The following is a 16,149-nucleotide window of genomic DNA, read 5'->3' on the forward strand; positions in this document are numbered from 1 at the left end:
CATAGCAGATTATATGATCGGGACTGAAACAGCATGAAGAGGTAGCCTGTTAGCAGCGAAAAGCCATTTTAAATTCGAGGCAAAATAATTATCCAGATCTTCAGCTATGTGAAGCACAACTGATAATCCATTTCTGAAAAATATTAATCCCATTACTGAGCCAGAGCAGTTGGCTGAATTATAACGACATGGACACAAAATAGATTTTCAGAAGATTCATTTGATAATTGACAGAAAGTGGAATCCAGAAAATAAAAATATGCGAGATGGATTGGTGTTAAGTTTTTTATTGTGACTTCTCTTCTCCTTACGCGTCCACATTGACCTGCGTGTATTGTTAGTTACGCGAGAATGATGCTTTCCATGTCTCTTTTTAACAAGGGGATTTGTTAACAGACTGCGGCCGTCTCATTATAAAGCAGCTCTCCACACCGGGGCCCTCCGCGGCGGCCCAGCCCGAAATGTGCAGATGCTAGTGAAATTATTAAGTGATGTATATGTACGACCCGGCGATTTTTGAGTGTTGAATTAATGATAATACCAGGAAGGGATCGTTACTGCCAAAAGGTAACAAGGCGCCGAGGGAACGGATTACTACAGCCAGCACGGTTTGAAGAGGGGGGAAGAGAAGAAGAAGGACCCAGAAGAGGATGGAGAGAGACAGAGAGGACAATCAAAAATGATAAAATAATAAATAAATAAAAGTGAACATTTTAAGGATATCAAACACGCTTTCAGTTCCATCCCTTAACGATACAAGAGACAGTTCTTCTATGAGATGAAAAATGTGATTAATATATGCCTATGGGCCTCTTTTTAAATATTTTTATTGCACTGTGGCGCCTGTTTAGTGTCTGTTTGTGGAGAAGGCGGACTAATAAGTGACTGTTTGTTTTGTTTTTTTCCTATTTTGACTGAGTTGTCTTAATCGTCTAATTTGCAATAAACACTGTCAAATAATCAATGAAGGAATTGAGTGGGGTTTTTTTCTAAACGTTTTTATGATTCATTCAAAGAACCCGAAAAGCACAGCTAAGAAAATGGGAATTTAAAAACCAGTAGCTATCCCTAAATAATTAAAACAACAGACAACAGAATACAAACTGATTTAAACTCGATTTTCCCCCCAGGTATTTTTTTCTATGTTTGGGTGGTTCAGGATTTTCTAGACTCACAATTGGTTTACCTCCTCCCGTGCAATAACAACACTAATTTTGTTCTCAAGTGGTTGGTGTCACAACACCAGAGCGTGCAACCATATATCCTGATGGGGCCGCTAGATTGACCGTGACAGTTAAGTGGTCCCTGGGCTCCGTTATAGCCACTCATATTTTCTCTCCGACTACTTAATAGACACGACAGAATTAGTTGTCTGAAGGAATTGGAAATGCAAAGAGATCGATGATTCGCAGAAGCCCGCCACCAATCTTAATTGGCCGCATTTGACTTGGGCTGCACAAATTAAAAGAGCTTTCTGCGCGTAATAGGATTGGAGAGGTGCTTTGGCCCTCAGAGACACACATCACATTTTAAAGGACGTTTTACTTTATGAATGGGAGAGATCACAAGTGATTGAAGTAATGTGTGGATACATGGCTGGCATAGGGTTGGCCTGAGAGTCCAGCTGGCAAAAGTATTGGCAAATTGCGTAATTATGCAGCTATATTCTAAAAAGCAAGACTGCGAAGCTTTTTGATTATTATTGTTTAGCTGAAATACTGTCCACCAGCCTTAATACTAACCAACAACAAGAAAAGCAATTGCATCTCCAATTCCTACATTAACAACTGTGTCGAAAATTGAAAACGAGACAAAAACACGTTTAATAAAGGACTACATTTTCTGTCTCCTCTGATGCTTTCTTAGGTAAAAGGTTCATCCTAATCAGACAGGCCTGCACACACACACACCGCACCGTTGAGCCCCCCTTCTCCCACTACTGCCTCCCGCACACGCGTTTGATTGATGGCCTTATTAACTGGAGTTCTTGTAAGTGTGACCGAGCTGATTAAAATGCATATGTTTGGAATAATACACCGTTTAAGCCGCCTGGGTCGGGGCGAAACCACAAGGCAGATTTATGTAAACTATCAGCCGGTGTCTTTAAGCCTGATAGGGACACGGGTCATGCAGGAAAATGGCTTTGGTTTGTGCATAATAAAACTGTTCCATAAAAAAGATGAACGAATCAGGCTAGCTGAATATTCAAAATACGCAGTCTCCAAACTTCTTGTTTCATAGGGGGTTATTTTTTACAGCTTGGATTTTCATTTGGTTACACAGGAGCAGTAGCACTATACGATCATCTTCTAAACCCGCGCCACACCGTGCCAGAATGACACATTAAAGTGAGGCGAATTACATCCTTACATCCTTCCTCACTGCATAAACTATATGGCTGAATCCTCAACGGCCTAATCCAGCATCAACATGCCATTTAATCGCTGAAAGATTGCGTATGACTGAGTTTCCAGATATGATGGGCTCATAGATAGCGCACATAACACCAATTACATCAGCCATATAAGATCCTATTAGTGAGAATTGGCTCAGGGTTCCCCAGCTCCCAAAACTAGCACAAAGCGTTTTGATAGGGGCGGTGCAGTGCAGCTGTCGACCGACAGCAAATTCAAAAAAAAAAAAAAAAACACCAAATGGATCTGTGGCTGCTGCTACCGCTGTTTAAATTGGATTACATCCTAATTTACAGGCCCTTGTCGTAACGCAAGGGGCTGGCGGAGGCGTGGACGGACCAATCACACAGTAATGATGATGAATGGGAGATTAATGCGCATACAAGCAAGACAATTTAAGCCTTCATCTGTTTAAATAGGCTTCCAATATCATTTGGAAACGGGGGTCACGTTAAATCAATCGGGGGACGCGTGAAAGTCGTTTTCGGCGGCGTGTTTATCAACCTTATTTACGGTGCACCGGAGACAGCTATATGCAGCAGGAAAATGGGCCGGCTGCTACGTGCTTATGTGACATACAAGAGCAACAAAACAGAGCAGGATGGTTTTTCGCATATAAAATTATCCACTTATTTAACCGTTCAAATCAAGTTGCGCCGAATATGTTTTTAAGGGTTTCTGCACAGTTATGCTAAAATGCACCGTGTGGACTAAATGAAAAAGCTTTAATCCAAATAAACTCACCATGTTTGTTATTTTGTAGAGTATCACATTAAAAAGAAGGTAACATCCAAATATAGATTGCGAAAACACGTTCAAAAATGATATGCATGTTGCAACAAATCCCCAAATCTGATGGATGGTGGGATGTATTCATTGTAATGAATTTAATCATATATCTCTAAATTTCTTGCAGAACATTAGCATGGCCTATTGAAGGGTTTGAGATGCCCTTTTGCTTTACAATTATCTTTCCTATCAGCACGAAGTAGATAATTATCACAGCTGACTTCACACCACCTCTAACATATTCGTAGATATCCACTTGCAAACCAAAGAATACACCCACATTACAATGTAATAAAGGCTCAAAGTCTCACACTCGCCCAAAACAGCATTTTGGCGACCTGCTGAAACTATGACAAGCCAGATGTTTACCTCATTTGAATGTATGTAAAGTGGGAAAGGAAACACAAATGAGAAGAACATTCTAAAAATGAGTGTATGCTTACAGATGTATGCTGCCTTCTGATTGACCAGGGTGGGGGACCGTTGGGCATATGAAACACGCAAATCACATAAGGTCTTCTTCTTCTTCTTTTTGAGTTTTACGGCGGTTGGCATCCAGCCCCCACATTAGGTATTACAACTGTGGGTTTTTTATTATCAGACTTGACATGGTAACAGTTTCAAACAGAGTGACGAAACTAACTTGTTTTTTGTAGATCCGCGCTGCAGGTAAGAAGTTGGAAAATACCATGTGATCGGGGCATAGCAACTATAGATAATTAACAGTTATTAGAAAAAAAAACAATGAAATGTACAAGTTGCACATTCAAATAAATGGTCCAATAAGTCTAAATTCATGGAGTGATGCAGTGACACACAGTAACCATTAAATTAACACAGATTGACGCTGTTTTAGCAATATACTCCCCTACTAATTAACGTGGTCCGCTCCTTGAGCTTTTAAGCAGGTGTGTTGCCGTTTAAGGGGTATTTGCCACTGCTGCCAGGAACACGGTAGACGTAAATACGAACAAACATTTCTGCCTCGTTTAGTTCGTTTTTCAAGAAAAAAAGATAAACAGTTTATGTTTTCAAACGAAAACAGGTTTCAGAAACAGTAACACACTAAAATATGTGTGTAAAAGGGTCAGCAGAAGAAAAAAAAAGTAAGACGATATGTTCAATGAAACCTTTGGATTGATATTTTAATCAATTGGCTTAGCTATAAATGATCAAGCTAATGCAGTAAAATAACCACAGTCTCTATTTTATAGAGAACATCGTCACTTTTGATTTTATTTAAATATATATATACATGTTTTATTTGTCAACTTCAAGCTTGGAATTCTGTCACAAATAATAATGTGAACGTATTTGAGGTTGAATGTAATCAGATTTATGTTCTGTATCAAACGTGCTTACAAATAATTAGTCATATGTAGTGTAAAGGTCCTTAGCATACATTTCAAGAACATGCATGTTAAAGCATGTTGGGCAGCAGCACCACTGTTGTTGGCATGCAACCATTTGTCTCTACAGTGAGAGATATTTATAGTTTAAGTATTGGCATGTTTTTCTCACTACAATTGTTTCAGAAAAGATTGCACCCAAGTTGTTTTGCTTTTTTGTGATTATAGTTCTTGAGGCTGTTCAACATCATACATGTTAATTAGCTTGTGTTACTAATTCAGAAAAAGGAAGAAGGATTTTAAGGAATGAAGTACATGATTTCAGCTCCCCAATTTCCACTCATTCTCCAGCTCAGCTCTTGAGCAGAAACAGAGCTGTTTGTGGGATATGGTTGTCCTATTTTAACAACTCAACAAATGTTGTGGTGTTCTGTAGGGCACTGTGATTTGTACAGGAAAATATATGTTTTCTCCTTCTGATTTGAATCATGTCGACAAAGTTATAGCTTTGCAAAAATGTAACTGTCTTGAATACAATATTTCTGTAATATAGAAACGAGTTGAATAATGCTTTGATTACATTGAAATGAAGTGGCTTGAACAGGGTTGGTCAGAGTGTCTCCTCTTGAGAAACAGCTATTAGGATGGTGGTTGGTGAACCGAAAACAGTCTCCTGGGGGAACCCTATTAGGATTGTGGTGTTGATCTTTCCTCGTCTTGATCCTCTTTGACATCATTAGTTCTTGGTTTTTGAGCCATTTGAGACTTGGATAGAGGATTCAAATCAAAATTCAAATGTGATTATTGATTTTAAAAAACACACATAGATCAGGCTTCTTTAGTTGCAACAGAGAGGGAAACATCTTAGAGAATGACAAAAGCTTTACATTCCTGGGATTTTGCTTTCAGAAGAAAATGTGTTTTTATGTTATTTGTTGATTGGGAACTTTTTCCGACATATTGGAAAGCTGGTACAGACTGGTCCTGATTATGGAGTACACATGGCAGTAGAGACAGTACAGAGATGCAAATGACACAATACAGTCCTTTACATACAGTCAATACAGTAGCAAAAAGCAAGCAGGTGTTTAGGGTCATGCTTTATGGATTATGAGCCATAAGTGAAAAGTTGATTTTCAGACAGGATGTTTAAGCTGTTTTACAATTATTGGTTGCTCTTCATATTTCTCATTGCAGGTACTCGGTTTGGGCCCAAAACTTCAGTCAGTTTCATAAAGGACTTTTGCTTTCTCTAGACTGAAACACTTCCTTTGCTTTGATTGATGGAGCAGGGGGAAAAAAACAACGATTGTGTGTGTAACCCTCATCATTCAAAATAAAGTTCACAGGTAAGGCAACCAAATTATCCTAATTTCTGTACATATAAAGAAACAGTTACCAATTTTGGGGGTGAATAAAATTCATCAAATGAGAAGTAAATAAGACAAAACATATAACTAATATATTTATCTGCACAGACCACAAACAAGAAGGTTACATAAGGTGAAAACTTAAACAATTGTTCACAAAATACACAAACAACCTTAACGATGCTAATTTAAGGCTGAGTAATAACAATGAGGACAGCAGCTGCACCTCAACCTAACAGAGTAATGGCATGTCACTTGCTGCCTTTGTTAGCCCTTCATTTCTAGTAATTGGTATCCAATCCTTTCATTATAGCCACCTCTAGGGAAACCTAAACTATTGAAGTAATCTGAAGATCAGCAGCTCTTATTCCTTGCTAGGAGAGATTGTTTAAATCTATTTAATATTCAATTTACATCAATTAGCAGTGATACATGTATCTTAGTATCTGCAGGATTTGTTTGATGGTAATTCACAAGTGATATTAATCCAAACAACAACCTCGAATTGGAAGTGCACAGTACATTGTTCGATAGGTGCAGGAAAAAAGGAAGGGGAAACAGGAAATGTTGTTTTACTTTAATTAATCCGGTTGTGATGATGATGTCCCATCATAGGATCAGTGTTTCCTCTCTACAACTAAATAGGCCATACAGTGGAACTATTTTACATTACATTCATGTAGCAGACGCTTTGTGCAAAGTGACTGAATCCATTTTACCTAGTTGATCATGTTTATTTTCTGTCTATAGTGTAGCTCATGATTTCTCACTTTCTGAACTGCATTACTCTCTATCCTCTCGTCAATTGTACTGATGCAATAATTCATATGAAACCTTACCAGCCCTCCATTGCACTGATAGAGGTAGAAATCCCTTCACTGCAGGTCAATACAACAACAAAATTAAATGACTAGCCAGACAGAGTGAAAGAATGAGTGCAGATTGTAAAGATGTGAGGACATGAGTGTGTGTTTATGTGCATATTGCCAATAGGTCACCAACCTGCAGAAAAGTCTCTAATGGTCACTATTTCTGGTTGAAAATACAATATTTGACCAAGTGCTATACAGTATGCCTTGTGTGTACAGGCATGACATTGTTCACCACAGAGAGAAACCCCAGGCTTAGTTTGTTAAGACTGTACTCCTCCTCTGATGTGCAATTGTCACTTATTGTCCAAGTAATGGCCAAGTGTCACTTTATTGATAGTGCTGGGAGGAGATCAGCCACAAAGGCCTCCCAAAAGTCTTACTCGGCGCTGTGATGATGATCAACCCATTACATTTCATTTGATTGTTCAGCTTCTTTCCCCATGAGATCGTTTTTGTTTTGTTTTTGTTGAATTCGCTCACGAAGCACACCACATTGTGCGATATTGTTTAAAATGATTTAATAAGCACTTTGTTTTACGACTGAGTGTTATTATTTTACAACCCTCGCGGCAGCCAATGGCTTTGCAGATCAGTCCAATTCTCTCCACACTTCATTTTATTTTACTGCACGCTGCACACTTTACTGCTCGGCATCGGTGGTGGCTGAAGGCGACAGGAAAAGTTTTGCTCCTTCATTCCCAGAGAAATAGCAAACAGACTCCAGAGAAGAGTGGAATAAAAAGCCTGTTCCCACAGTCTGATACTGAACTTGCTTCACTGAAAAGTTGTCTCTACAGTAGGATTTTTGGGCTGAGACTGAGGCTTATACGTCTTCAGCCATGATCAACTATAAGGTTTAACATCTGTGTGGGCCATTGGAATTAGAGTGTGTATGCTTGCTTGTTGGTGTGTGTGCCTGTGATAGAGCACCTCATTGCTGCCGTGATGTATCCTCATTATGCCTACGTCCCATGACCGTCACACTCAGCCTACTGGTCCTCTCCTGGGGGATTGAGGTGTCTGGGCTTCCCCTTCTCTCTGCTCCTCCATCTCCCAACCCCCTGCCCTTCTGACTCTCACACTCCCATCCCCCAACCAGCACTCAGTGTGAAGTGCTGAGTCGTCCTGCTGACCTAACAGTGGTGCTGACCAATTGCTGTGGTTTGGAGATGTTAACTGAACATCAAGAGCTTAATTGAGGGTCAAGTGTAATGACCTCAAAATAAAGATATTGAGAGAACAAACAGGATTGGACTTAAATATTTTTTCTAGAATTATGTCTGATAACGCAATTGCGTATAAACCCCTCTTCAAAGTAGCAATTGTCCAATCTTAGTGGCAAAATTGATTCCTTCGGATGTTAGGGTGTATTAGATGCATTTGATGATTTGATAGAAGGATTATAAGTCAAGTGTGTGGTGCTGTCTTGGTGATGTCTGGAAAGCATTGAGGTGTCTGGCAGCTTTTGCAATAAAACCTTTTTCCGTGATCTACCTAATATTCATGGCCTTTACCATCAGTTTGTTGTCCAAGCAGAAGGCAAAGATAGCATTTCAACACTCATTGCCACTGACTTACTGATCATTTCCTAGTAATGCCTATTCGTATGACTATGCGGCTGGGCCCTGCTTTACTTGACAAATGCTGCAGGTGTACAATCGAGTTTTATTGTTGCAAAACAGTGAACACAACAAAGTACTCGATGTTGTGGGTTCTGTTCTTTATAACGTTGTCACATATGGCAAAATGCCTCTCCTGCTTTGTACGCTATGCGATTCAAAAGTGATATTTTTTGCACTTTTCTTATTGTGGCTATGTTTCTGGTCTAGCTCCCATATGGTTGAAATTATGCTCACAGGTTATAGCTTAAAGGATTTTGTTTATCCCTTAATTCGTTGTGTAGCCTGTGAATCTGGCCTAATGTTGGCTATAGGTATTTCCCCCTGTGCATCCCAGTTTATTACCTCTGATTTTGTGGACGTAGGAGCATGAGCGTGTGTGGGCTTAATTGGACAGTAAGTAGCCTATATACGCCTTCCTGTCATAGTTTATTTATTTTATGAAATAAAATGTCCCCATGTCATAGTTGATAGCCTCTCTGTTTGTTATTCTCAGCCACAGACCCTGTCCATAGAGATTAGCCACTGGTCGAGATGATGACTCTTTGCCTGGGACTTGTTAGCTTTAGCCTCAGTCTTATATTTTACGTGTAGCTATCAAGTGCATATTTAAGACTTTTTACAAGATATAAAAGACATTAATAAAATCAGCTGGAGACAACATTTTAACCGACTCAGAGGTAGCATTATCTTACAGCTATAGGCTGCTAGAAGTTAAATGCTTGTAGTAGTTAAGTGTTGTCTACCTCTCTCTCTCTCAAATCAAAGACATTTTGTTGTATAATTTAATAAAACGTTTGTGTGCTTATCTGAAAAAGTGCCTTAAGTAGGAACACAACTGTGTGTGTGTGTGTGTGTGTGTGTGTGTGTGTGTGTGTGTGTGTGTGTGTGTGTGTGTGTGTGTGTGTGTGTGTGTGTGTGTGTGTGTGTGTGTGTGTGTGTGTGTGTGTGTGTGTGTGTGTGTGTGTGTGTGTGTGTGTGTGTGTGTGTGTGTGTGTGTGTTATGGTAAGATAACTTTGGGAGGTAAGGTTACACCATGGGAAAGAGAGCATGGGAGATGGTGGTACCAGATAGTGAGAGCATCAGAAGAAGAGCTAAGAGCATGTGCTTAGTGCCTTAATGGACGATTTCAAAGAACACTCACACTGTTTGGCTGGGAGCTGACCTCCCCTCAACTATAAAACTGTTGTGACTGTCAAGGTACAGGGTCAGCTGTGTGTGTGTGTGTGTGCGTGCATGCGTGAGCAAGCTTGCCAGGAGTAACAAAACACGATTCAACAGAAAAACATTTATCTCTATGATTAAAGTGTCTATTATAAAGTATTATACAATGACATTCGGCTCCAGGATTCAGCCTCACACGGTAGTCCTGATTCATCCCTAAATACATTATTGATTTTCCTGATTATGTCAAATGTTACTGTTATAGTTAAATCTTACGTGAATGCATTTTTTATAACAGTAGAAAGAACCATATAATGCATATTTAGTGTCTTTTCAGCTATTCTGTAATTATTGATTGTAATAAATTGTCAGACAGTGTCTTCTGATATTTTATTATTTTAATTTGTGTTTTTTATGAGTGCATATCAATTGCACAGCTTTTATATGTATAATAATTGTTGTAATTGTGCAACTGAATTTAAAGTAATACTACTAACTGCAAAGAACTGCTTATGTTTCAGCTTGTGACCTGTTCAGGACAAAAGGGTTACTTGGGATTCCTCTGGCAAACAGGAAGTGAGTTGTTTTGTTTCTGGCAGAGGCTGCAGTTGCACGCTAGGAATCAATCAAAGCAGAGCTGCTTAGTTAGCATATTTTAACGAAAGAAAGCTGCACTGAAAGCGTAAGAAAGAGTGGATTTACTGCCAATGCTGGAAAGTGCAGACTCTAGCTCAATACCAACGACGGCAACAAAATTAAAACAATCTCAGATTACTATTTCCATCGACAACATGTCCTTATACATACAATACGTGTTAATGCAAATGTCTCTCTTTATAGCAGTCAGGTTAACCTTTAGTTAGTAAATACACATGGATGAATGGCGAGCCGGTTTAATAAGACAGACAGACTGACGCTGACCGACCCGTGGCGTCTTCAGGTTGTGACTCACACGCCAGATATAAAGGGGAGAGGGCGTCCTGGTTTGGTCAACTGAGGGGGAGGAAAAGAAAGGGAGGAAGAGTGGAAGGGCTTAAGGCACAGGGAGTCCTTGTTTTATATGTGTTTGTAATGTCTGTTCTTTTTGTACTTTGAATAGGACGAAGAAATAAGTAAAATATTTTAAAAGAAGAAATTAAGGAGAGCAAGACCCACAGACTGTGGGAATGACGGCTGAAGAGATCAAGAGAAAGATGGAGGTAATGAAGGCGGACACACTTTATGGTGATGCTCTGTTTGTGACGGCTGTCTGCTGGATGAAAACAGGGCCTCTTTAACTCCTCGTGGGTTAATGGAACTTTTATGAGTTTGTCCTGCAATCATGTAACCCCTGGCGTCTCCTTTCCTCCCAGTCCTTCTCTCTCATTCCCTCACTGTCTTTTCTTTTTTCCCTATCGCAGATCAGAGGTGAGCCGCTCCTGTGTTTCTGTAAACACTGCTCTCTCTCAGCACTGGGTTTATGGAGACAGGACCAGTTAGGAGGAGGTTTGAAAAGGTGGGTGACTCACTGGTCTGGTTTAGTTTACATAAGGTAAAGACTTGTTTAGGCAGTGGTTAGTATAGGCAGGTCGGGAATATGGACAGCAGCAGTTTAATGTCCGGCTAGTGTTCTTCCCCAATGTTAGAAATAGTTAGTCCCAAGTTCCAGAGAGTGGCAATGGTTGTTGTAGTTTATTAAAAAGTGTCAGCTCAATTAGCTTATTACAACCAGATTTGCAACCCCAGATACCAAGACTTCAACGAAATCCCTCTTCCAAATCCCACAACTAAAAACTCTTCCACAACTTGGATAAAAGCAGTTAGATGTCATGTCTGACAAAGCAAGGTGCATTAAGTACAAGAGAGGAGGTGGGGGTTTCTGTTGGTGTGGTGGATTGATGGAGATTGGTGCAGAAAGGCGATGGGAACCCGACCAGGTCTCCCCATCATAAAGCACGGCTGAGGGATGAACGGCTGCTGGCCAGACGCAACTTTTAATGCTCAGCCATGACTCACACTGACTGTCTGTAATGAGTTTTATTCACTTCCATCATTTGAGTGTCGATTGCGATCATGGGGCTATCTAAGAGACATGATTGACGGAATGGAGTCACACATGTGGGGTGGGAGAGTGGGATACAGGAGGACAAAAGGGAACTGAGCACTGATGTTGATTTTAATATGTACGTGCAAAAGTGGGCAGCGGTTGTCTTAATGATGATGAACAAGATTTAAGGCTCCATTTTCTAAACTATCTAACTCAGGCTGAATTTGCCTAAAATATCCATATCTTACAATCTACCAATCATTCTTCTTTAATTCATGTCTTGAACTCCATTTCCATCTCCACTTTGAGACACAAAACCCCATTAATGAGCCCAAAAAAGGTCTTCCCAACCGTTTCCTTGTTTCCTTAAACCTCAATATCTTTAGGGGATAGCAGCTCCTGAAGCACATGGCCAAAGACAGGCAGTTTAAAGATGATAATCAATATTGATCCAATAGAGTGAGTGTGGGGCGATGAGAGGGGGAGAGGGGCATCTCTGACCCGTCTGGATGTTGATAGGATCAATGAGCTTTAGAGGATCGAGGATGGATGGTTCCTTGTGTAAAGGCTCAGTGGGGGTGACAAGGCCAGAAAGATTACACAACCTGGCTCCATGTCTCTAACATAATCTCTCTATTTCTACGTTTTTTCCCCCATTTGCCAATAGCCCTTTAACATCCGAACACTATAATGAACATGGGTGTTAAAATGCATGCATTTACAGTCTAGTGTCTGTGCTGGGCAGATGCTGGGGTGACACTCATGGGTATTGATTCAAAGGCCATAAGGTGGTAATCAGCAGGGCAGTTACATTAGGAAGACATGACGTACACACCTTCTTCTTTTTTATGGACCAAGAACATTATTAATAATTTTAAATGGTGCACACGCCAAACTCCAGATACTTCCTTTTGAGATGATTAAAGCAGGAAGGAACATGGCATGTTGTAGAAAAGGCACACCTGAAAAGTGTGGAGGCTTCTCGGAATAGCTGTTCCGACTCTGGACGGGGAGGTAAAGATCTATCCCAATCGGTCATGCTTACTTGTGACAGTAACAGAGCTTTTTCTATTCTAATAAAGCCTGTCCTCGCTATATTTACCTGCTTAGCACAGTCCAGTGCTCTGGGGCCACTGTGACCTGCCTGCCCCTTCCCCTGAGTGTGTGTGTATTGGAGGGAGACATAATGGTGACTTAGCACCTGGACACGTCAACGTTATGTAGATTCAGCATCTGAATTGGCAGTGAATGCAAATGTATTTGTGGCCCACTCTTGAGAGATAGAGAGGGTGAAAGTTCTGTGTGTGTGTGTGTGTGTGTGTGTGTGTGTGTGTGTGTGTGTGTGTGTGTGTGTGTGTGTGTGTGTGTGTGTGTGTGTGTGTGTGTGTGTGTGTGTGTGTGTGTGTGTGTGTGTGTGTGTGTGTGTGTGTGTGTGTGTGTGTGTGTGTGTGTGTGTGTGTGTGTGTGCACATCATAAGAGAGAGAGAGAGATGAAGATTCAGCTGTGCGAGTGAGAGTGTCGGATTAGAGATGACAACCAAGACCGAGGAATCCCATCATTCCACGTCCAGGGAGCGCTCCATTCAGGCAGTGACACAGCCCTCTGGGGTGGGACGGGAGGAGGGGGGTCAGTTACGTCCTGTCATGGGGTCTTATGACCTGATGGATATGGCGCTACGGGACGTAGGGAACACAATGAATATTGCCTCTCGCATGCACTGTCATCCAAGAGAAGGACTCACTGACATCAGTGCTTCAGGACGTACAGCTCCTATAGCTGTCTGATTTTCTTGAAGTGTTTTTTTGCTGTTGTTATTGTGTGTTATTGTGTGTTCCAGGACATAGTCAGATCCACACAAATACTCAAAAACACACTTTGCAGGATCCCACATGACAGTGCTGAGCGGCTTTCCACAACTATCATTGAACTGCAAAGCCCCAAAGTTGCATCTTCTTTTATTAGAATGGCATAACTATCCATCAACTCAGCCAGCCAACCGTATCTCTCCCTCCTGACGCCCACAGCCTATCAGCTTCCTCCATATTTTAGAGCTAATTTGTCACAGTCAGCAGCGTCCCTCCCATTTCTTCGTCTCCCTGAAGTGACTGTTATTGTCATCCCAAGTCTCTGCGGATGGTTTTATCATTCCTGCTTAGTACTGCACTGGGACATGTGACACACACAGACACAGACACACTAACACACACTCATATGCATCTTTCTTTCCACCCACACCAACCACTCTGCAAGCCTGTGATGCCTTTTTTCTAAGCATTTAATGTTGCTGCTCTTTTCTCTATATATATTCCTTGCACACATACAGACAATGATTGCTGTATGTGTGTGCTGTTTTCCTCCACTCCGCTCTAAACGAACCAATTATGGGTGTTTATGTAGCTTTAATGCGTGTAAGCGTCAGGAGAGAAACATTGCACCGCTCACCACCTAATCAATGAGGCCTTGCATGCTACACCACCCCTCACTTCTCTCCGCTCTCTCAGCCTCTATCGCATCATTCCTTCCTCCTCAGTCCCCCTTCATTTTCTCCAACTCTCTCTCCTTTTCGCTCTCATTCCCTCTCTGTTCAATTAGCAAGAGACAAGAGTGAGCTATCAGGTCAATTGGCCATGAAGAGAGCTTTAAATAGAGCAAGATGAGGCCAGATGCAATGTTCAGCTGCTGTATTTAGAGTCTTGAAATTTTGGATTAGCATTTTAAATGGTGCTGCAGTCCTGAAATGTCTGAAAGAAATTCTGTTAAGTCCTATTAAACAATACTTTATATTGTATTGAGTTTTGTTATTGTTTACTGCAAAGATTTACATGTAAAGTTTGTGATACTACTACTTTAGGGTTGAAGGGTCATTTCTTGTTTGAAACGAGAATAATAAAATAAAGGAAAGTGCTTTGGTATCTAATCGGTGCACCATGTCAACAGATACTTTGGATTTTTTTGTGTGTATGTTGACTTTCTACAGTCTGATGAACCACACAGCATGCTTTTTGTGAACCTAACCATATATGGTTTCTCTCATGGTCATATTTGTATGTGTTTGGACACCATGTCTCATTTTTCATTTTTCATTACCACACACAGCTTAATCCAGAGATCCTCATACACCTTTCTAAAGGTTGTAGTAAAACAGAATGCATTATTCCCTACTGACTGCTGAGCCTGGATCAGATTGTGCTCTCTCCCACCCTCTGCTTACATTACAGGTCTGAAACAGCACAAGGCGCCTCTGGAACTGGCCGTGCAGCGGTACCATCTCCCTCTAATGTTGGCAGAGATGAATGTGGCTCAGCAGGAGCAGCACCCCTCTGGGTATTTAGGGTCCACCCTGTTGTGTCCGATGGGAATGACAGGGCCAGAATCCTGGTACCGACACCTGTGATTATTTACCGGGCACTGGGTCTCTGTGGTAACCGAGCCGTGATGGATTCTGACTGGACTGATGATCACTCTTCCAATGAGAGTAATTAATATAATGAAGAGCTACTGAGCATGTGCAGTAGTGTGTGATAAATGGATAGTGTGTGGTGTTGTTACTCACAGGTGACACAGGGTGTGTGGGGGGTAATGTGGGGAGGAAGGCAGAGGAAAGTGCAGTAAGAGAAAGCCAGAGCAGGATATTTCAGGAAAGTATGAATGACTCAATACTTTGTTGGGGGATAACAGGGATGTTTACATCTTTAAAAAAAGGCCACACTTGATTGAACTATATCCACGCCTTTTTAAACCACATTTCCAGCTTGGTGCAAGTTGCAAATGAAGGAAAAGTCACTGAAAACAAGATGGTATGAGAAGCCAGGGGGCTGATTGTATGGGGTCCTTTCCCATTCAGATCCTCGATTATTTTGTTTAATGCAACCTAGAACCAGGTACTGGGTGTATGTTTCACAACAACTCACTACACCCCTCTTGATATTCTAATGAGGACTTCATAGTTGTAATTAGATGCTGTTATGTGCCTCACTGTCGTCGTGACATGTTGTGTGCTGACCCGCTGTCTGCAATAGAATTATCTTCACTAATGAACCTAAGCGGAGTCAATGACTCAGGATGGGGGGGAATGTTGTCTTCAAAACAGGAAGAAAACTTGTGTGGGTGTTGTGCCGAGGTGCAGACGCTGTGGGTGTGGATATGGCTCGGGCTAAATAGCCTGTCTACTATTGGTGGGTTAATGTAAAAGATATCAAGGCAACATTACTCCACAGTGAGACAGTGGCTCGTTACGCACCGTCGCGCAAGCTATTATACCTGCTAGTATCCAGCCACTAATTTAGCCACATGCCACTTAACTTGCGTTTGATATGAATCACGGGGTGCTTAAAGGAGCCTCACACCCCTCCTCACTGAGATGTGACCCCACCGCTCTTACTTCCTTATAGAGTGAGTCGTTAAACAGCCAAGAGAATCCACCAGCGGTTATAATAGTGAAATAATGAATGCTGTCGCCTCAGGTATTTATCACAGCAGCAACTCCCATAGTAGAGGCTGTTTTATTCTCTAAATGGCATGGGGGAGAAACCAGGAGGGTGATT

The 16,149-nt window shown here is 41.2% G+C and overlaps 1 long non-coding RNA gene across 2 annotated transcripts; it reads left to right on the forward strand.

Moving 5' to 3' along the window:
- The first annotated feature begins 4,159 nt into the window (after positions 1-4,159).
- LOC134874490 (uncharacterized) lies at positions 4,160-15,051 on the forward strand. 2 transcript variants are annotated; one of them, XR_010167069.1, is made up of 5 exons: positions 4,160-4,309; positions 10,100-10,154; positions 10,678-10,777; positions 10,979-11,073; positions 14,824-15,051. It is a non-coding gene; the product is annotated as an uncharacterized LOC134874490 (long non-coding RNA). The 2 variants fall into 2 exon arrangements; XR_010167070.1 differs by lacking the exon at positions 4,160-4,309 and adding an exon at positions 5,777-5,901.
- Positions 15,052-16,149: the final 1,098 nt, after the last annotated feature.

The sequence above is a fragment of the Eleginops maclovinus genome, chromosome 13, assembly GCF_036324505.1.
Source record: "Eleginops maclovinus isolate JMC-PN-2008 ecotype Puerto Natales chromosome 13, JC_Emac_rtc_rv5, whole genome shotgun sequence".
In the NCBI taxonomy this organism is placed as follows: Eukaryota; Metazoa; Chordata; class Actinopteri; order Perciformes; family Eleginopidae; genus Eleginops; species Eleginops maclovinus.